This window comes from Lolium rigidum, chromosome 7, assembly GCF_022539505.1.
Source record: "Lolium rigidum isolate FL_2022 chromosome 7, APGP_CSIRO_Lrig_0.1, whole genome shotgun sequence".
NCBI classification, from domain to species: domain Eukaryota; kingdom Viridiplantae; phylum Streptophyta; class Magnoliopsida; order Poales; family Poaceae; genus Lolium; species Lolium rigidum.
The window spans coordinates 195,303,032-195,309,961 of record NC_061514.1 but is presented as its reverse complement, the minus strand read 5'-3'; the positions used below and the strand labels follow the sequence as shown (position 1 = coordinate 195,309,961).

The 6,930-nt window shown below is 38.0% G+C and overlaps 1 long non-coding RNA gene across 1 annotated transcript; it reads left to right on the top strand.

The window, feature by feature from the left end:
• Window positions 1–3,491: 3,491 nt before the first annotated feature.
• On the top strand, window positions 3,492–4,554 carry LOC124679196. The gene is made up of 3 exons (XR_006994854.1): window positions 3,492–3,642; window positions 4,190–4,428; window positions 4,533–4,554. It is a non-coding gene; the product is annotated as an uncharacterized LOC124679196 (long non-coding RNA).
• Window positions 4,555–6,930: the final 2,376 nt, after the last annotated feature.

The window sequence follows — 6,930 nt, the reverse complement described above, 5'->3', positions numbered from 1 at the left end:
TGTTTCAAGGGTTAAAGCTACTGTTGTCTGCAAGATTTTGTTTCACAGAGAAAATATGTTCATGTTTGAAGTATTTATATTCCTCAATTGGCATTTTTCTACAAACCTTTGACGTCTGATTTTTCTCTCTTTTACCAAGGTTACTGGGAACCCCTTAACTCAAAGGAAAGATGACACAACTACGGTCTCAGCCCTACCGTTACGTCACGCGTCGCCAGTCCAATTTCGGCGACACTACATGGACAGCATGGGGGAAATTCGCTTCCATTGTCCCATGTTTCTTCTTAAACAGTGCATCCACAACTGCTAGCTTTGCTTTATCACATGTTCTTTCAAAAAAATCTGGAGTAACTATCTGTGTTCGAGAAGTTCACTTTTCCTTGACAGGAAAAAACTTACTTTAAAAAATGGGATGATCGAAAATAATTGAACATTACTTAGTTATCCAAAAGAATCCTGAAAGTTAACCTTTCTTTCTCTCGAGAAGTTCACCTTTTCTATTAGCATGATACGGTGATGGAGATGGCCTTGTCTATTAGCCTTTTTCATTAGCGAGTTAGTTTTACCAGCTTTTCGGACATAAAAGTAGTGCAATTCAGACATGGGAGCAAGCCGGTTCAATGTGCAGCCACGCCTCTCCGGGTTTGTGCTGGCCACGATTCTTCTTTTTACATGTTTTTTCATTTTCTGGCGATGAACTACCCAGCCACTTATCTGATCGTCTTCCTTGACGCTTCAGAACATCTCCATAGCTCTGATCCACTTCTAGGATGTATACTATGTGTAAAGAGAGTTCAGTTGGTAATACGGGGAAGTTCACTTTTGGTATTTTGGTCAACTGAATTACTACAGATCTTTGAATTGCTAGTCGTTGATTGAAACTGCTACTTGTGAATCCATATTATGTGTATGACTGTATGTGTAGATGGGTGAGCACTAGGACATTCTCCATTTGTCCTGTACTATTTAATCATGGAGTTCAGTTCATATATATTCCTGAAGTTCGCCCTTCATATATACTGAATATCATTTGTGGATTTCCCCTTCTGATGCATGAGGGTTGGAGTAATTTGTTTTTCACAACATTGCAACAACGTATTTAAGGTATGAAGCATCCAAGGCGATGAGGTACTGAATCTTAGTAATAAACATGTTGTGCCTATGGGCTATGGTGAAGCAAGAACTTTGTACTGTAAATACCTAGAGGATAAGTGCTGAGCCTAAAAGTGGTCAATGCATGGTATGACTGAAGATTGTATGCTAACAAAAATGCATCTGATATTCTATACATGAATCATTGTAGTAGTAGTAAGAAAGAAATGGATATGCACTATGAATGACCCATGAGTGACTAGCTCCGAGTAATTCACTCTTTAAAAAACTCCAGTAGTCGCTATTATGTAAAAACAGTTCATGTAGATGTATGCGTTGATGCGTGACTGATAAAACAAATAGAATTCACTTTGTGCTTGGAGCAAAGTTCACTTTTACATTGTGTGGAGTTCAGTGTCGTTGTGTCTCTGTTCGGAGCATGCCGGATGAATTTACTTATTTTCATATTTCACTTTGAATGATTGAAGTGAGCACCTAGTGACGGCATGTAGAAACTTGGGGTGGTCTTTGTATTCAGTTTTTTATCTCTTCGGTCCTATGCTCAGTCTTTATATTATGTATATACATGGCAATATAATGATACAAGGATGTTGTGCCTTTTATTCCAGAGAGTAATGACAACACTTGGAGCTCCCTTAGTATTCATGAATTGATACATAAATGAAACAGAAGGTATGGCTTACCCTTGTTCTTGAGAAGACTGTAGTGCATCACGTATTCTGAAGTTAGTGAGTTAACTTCTTAAATTTATTTCTTGCTCGTCAAACATTTTACTTCATCAATGAACATAACTCGTAAAGTTCGTTGTAGAAAACAAAAGAAGTGCATCCCCAATCTTCGATAGTTCACTCGTATAAGATATCGAAATCTAGATGGGTGTTACTAGATGACAATATAATACGGCTATGAACTACTCGGTTAACTATGTGCCTTTATTATGATTCCAACTTTTCGAGTTTTAAATTCACCTAATTTAATTAGTTTTGGTGCCTCAAGAAGATACACCTGAGATGTCCACTATCATTTTCCAAGAAAATTGTGAAGTTCACTTTTATTAAAAAACAAGTTCGCTCATTTCTCTATCAGTGTTAGATAGAAAACATTGCTTGTCATTTTCCATGTGAACTCGTTGTTCTTTTAGTGGGCACCACGGGGGAGCTCGTCGTGCGTGGGTGTGGTGCCGGCCTCACAATACCCTCATCATTGGCGAACTCCCAATGTTATCGAGGTGGTGAACTGCTTCTTTTATTATTGGCATACATATGATCTTTGTGGCTCCTCCTACCAGCGACCTGTGCATACCTCGGTTGAAAGATGAACTCGTAGTTAAAACCTACACATTTTCACGGAAGAGGTAGTTAAAACCTACACATTTTCTGATCTACTCTTGTCACTACAGTGCTAAATACTAATTACAGAGAAGTATTGGAAAAATTCTTTTCATGAAGTTCAGACTGTACACATGTTGCAGAGCTTGCATTTATTCTTCCTCTTGCATTTTTTTTTTCAAAAACTGAGTATTAGATTCAATGCCATTTTAACTGTGCGGTTGTGTAATGTTTATTTATTCTATATTATGGAGGATTCAACTCTAAAGTTATTGCAGGCAGTGCACTTATCCAAAATCTGGTAGTTCATTGTATGAGAAAATAGAGGGAGGAAATATCCCCGAGAAGCCCATTTGATTGAAGAATCATTTCAAACTAGAAACAACTTTACGGTCAATCAAACTAGAAATATCCTTGTCCGCTTGTTTTTATATTTGGATACCTTTTCCGTTGAATTTATATTGCTGCTTGTCCCATCCGACTGTGTGATTAATTTCTTCACTTTGTCTACTTTTCTTATATTTGGATCCACTTTTCTGTATAATTTATGCTGCTTGCATGCTATTTTACAGAGAACTAAATAGAAAGTATATGTATGGAAGTGCACATAGGAGAAAATAGGCAGTGCTCTTCATTTTGTAACTTTACCTTCTTCTATCCAAAAAGTTCATCATTTTGGTAGTTGGGGAGTTCATTCATTAGAGGAAGTTCAGTTTGGATTGAAAAAGACAGTTCGATCAGGCCGCACCTGGCTGCCGCATTAGGGTGATTCATTTCTGAGAAAAATTGGAAAACATGGATGGGTATACTATGTAGCTTATTCGCTATTTTATCTTCTGAAATTCACTATTTTATCGAGTAAAAGTTCACTTCGCCTATGAGGGGAAGTTCGCCTATTTTTAATTATGCCATCATAGTCTTCGTATATTAAAAATTGTGTATTGCAAAAATAATTAGCTTTCAGAGATGCAACTTATCTATGCCTTCATAGTTCACAAAATAAAGTTCCGGTTGTACACTTATGTATTTAGGACATGTCATCTATCCGAGTTACACAAAGGTACCAACAAATGTCGCAGCAAACTATTGAAAAATTTCACTTGTATATTTCTAGGTGTTCGGGTAGCACCAGGCCATTCTCCATTTGTTGTCCGGCCGGTGGAGTCAAGCGAAGTTCAGATGTGGGAGCCCAGCTTCCAAGGTAATTGAAAAAACATGTCGGCCTGATCCTTTCGATGATGGCCTAGTTATCTTATCATTATTCAGAATTGCTATAGATAACTCTCCTCATTTCTTTCTTGATGCACAGATACACAATAGAATCTGCTCCCTGCATATTTTTTCATCAGAATAGAAAACTCTCTGCATTTCACTTTTCTCCGACAAAAAGTTCACTTTATATCAACAGGAAAGTTCACTTCCATCTGCACGGGAGTTAACTTTCGCAACACAAAAAATTGAAACACGCGGAGCAGTAGGCAGCTCCAATAACTTCATTTTCTTTGACTGTATCCATTTACTGTGAATAAAGCTATATCGATTTGTTTACTCAAAAGCTGAGTCCACTTCATAAATAAGAACTATATTTATAGAATAATTTCCATAGGAACATACGTGTCTATGGTAACACTCCTAATTTTCATAGGAAGCTATATCTGTTTGTTTATTGAACATAAACCCGCAGTTCACTTCGTGTAAAATGGCAAGTTCACTTTTTAATTTTGGGGGAGTTCATTTTATGCGTGCAGGTGTAGCAGACTGGAAGACAACCGCTGCTGTTTAACTTGTGTATTTCAGGCTGTGCAATTGTGTCTTTCGGAGAGTTCTTAAATGTTGATTTCGGGGAAGTTCTATTTGTACATATCTGCAGTCCATTTTTTGGCACAAAATAGTTTCGCCGCTTTATTTTTGTATGTACATGTTTATCTTTCTTTTACAGCATCAAGCGGTTCAACTATTAACTTTGAGAAGTTTAATTGAGATGCAGGTCAGCCTTTTCCTCTCGATACTACCTTAGTTATTTTCTCATATTCAAAACTGCTATAGGAGCAACCTATATTTCCTTCTTGATGTGCGGCCGTTGAATCCCAGGTTTGCGCCGCCATTGACTTCCGAGAGCGCCGTCATGGACTCTCGTGTACACCTCTACCGGTGAACTTCGCTCACATCGTTCGTACATATGCAAAATTTCTTGGAGGCCTTTGTGTATTTGTTTTGTAGTAATTTATTTTCGCATCTATCATCTGCTGTCCGTAGTAGACAAATGACAAGTTCTAGGAAACTATGGAAAATACCTGGTGTTTGTTGTGTGTACAAGTTCAATCTTTAACTCTTGGCAGTTCACCTTAGAAGAAATATAAGCGAAAAGTTTTTTGTTCAGAAGTTTAGAGTAGAAATTTTAAATTCCCTTTCATTATATTCTTTAAAATTTTGAAGTTCAGGGATAGAGAAATGTGAAGTTCACATAGACATGATTATGACGTTTAGAGATAGCCTAGCCTATGTGAAGTTTAGATGGTTCTGCCTTTTTTTTGCATCCGTATGGTTGTGTTCAGTTGTAATTTGTAGTCATCAAATTAATTCCTACTTCATTATAAGGGTTTGGCACTAATAAAAAATTGGATGATCATATATGAAATTGAACATTAGAAGTTGTCAGAAAAAATTCGGGATGTTCATCTTTTCATGAATTTGTTCCCCCTCCTGAAAGTGCATTTCTTATATGTGTGGAGTGCTGATGTGAACTGCTCCTGCCAATAGAAGCTATGCTATTTTCTGCTATCTTTTCTTTGTCAAATTTCCTTGTGAATAGCTGTAAAAAATCACATACATAGTAAAACTGTTAAATTGGAGAAGTTCAGTAGTTAAGCCCGAGAATTTCATCTTGTACGCATGTGAGGTTCATTTTTCTTATCTGCGGTTCACTCATGAAACACATGTTAACTAATGTTGTTTTAGTTCAGAATTGCGCATAGTTCAGAGCTGAACGACAATTTCAGTTCAGAACTATTAGTAGTTCATAGTTGAACTCCTGATTGTTGCCTCGGCAGCATGCTTGCCCTGCCATCCTCACTGTTTAGGACCTCCACCGAATGTTGGCACTAATGATGTCGATGTCTATGTTTTAGCAGTGCACTTCTTAGTTTTAGAAAGTTCACTACATCCATGCGTGAGGTTCAGAACAAATAAATAGCATTTGCACTTAAAAAGAAAGTAATAAGCATGGTTCTGAACCTTGCAATTTCATCATGGAAGTTCTCTTTATCTATGACAAACGAGTAGAAGTTAGCATATGTAAGTGTTTATGCGTGCTCGACTATAATAAAATAGAAGTTCAAATTGTCTACATATATAGCTCAGTTTTAAGTTTTTTTCAATGAATTTACTTAATTATTGGGAAGTTCATTTTTGTTTTTTCAAAAATTTCATGATTTGTTCAGTAGTACACATATTTCACTGAAAAAATCACATACACCAGCCATTGAGGAATCCCTCGAAGATGCCAGCGGCGACCATCACATACACCAGCACCGCTGTAATGTCGATCCAACCACTGCGGCGCCAAGAGGTGGTTATGATCAGGATATCCACCTTGATAGATGTCAGGTTTCGTCAATAAAATCACGAACATTGCTCAGACTCAAACTTAGTTTCTTAACTGTCATATGATTGTGTGCGCATTGAGTGAATCTGCAGTCAGCTAGTGGACTCTATTGCAGATTAAGATATTGACTGTTCTTTTTTTGCTACTGCTTTTCATGCAAGAATTCTAGAAAATATGTTATGTCTTTATTTATAGAGAACACAATGTCAGCAGCTGCAGCAATCACGTAGATGCAACTGAACATGGACTTTTTTTTTGCATGATACATCAATTTTGTCGACTCAATTTAGCATGACGGACCACCGTGCAAGGCAAGGTCGGTGAGCAGCGAGCTGGTATTCATTGTCCATCCGATGGATTCCAGGAGGTGTTCAATTGGGGGATCCTAATATCCCAGGTAATTGTGGCCAGGTTGCCATACTCTCGATGATGATAGCCAAAAGTTCTTGCTAATTATCCATCACTTGTCTAAATTACTGAATGATTCAGGCCTCTTCTCATACTTGCGACCTCATCTGCTAGCGTGTACCTGCTCTTCGGCGTGGAGTGGACGAGAGACTCTCTTCCTGGTCCTCCTCTGAAATGCCAGCGGAGCATATAGATCCGGACCTCCACCGCCATCCTCCTACAACGTCGAGGATCGGACAAAGTTCACCGACACCGCCACATGGAGTCCACCGATGGAGTCGAAAAAGTTCACGGCCGCCTAATTTCTGTCTTTGGATTATATATAACATATGCTCGTGCGGGTGTATTGCATGAATTTTTAGTGAAGAAGTACATGCATATGTTGATGTCAAGTAAAGTTAAGAGAGAGAAAGCAAGAGCCCGAAGTTTAAATAGCATGATTGGAAGTTCAGAGATGCCTCATCAAAATTTTGCACT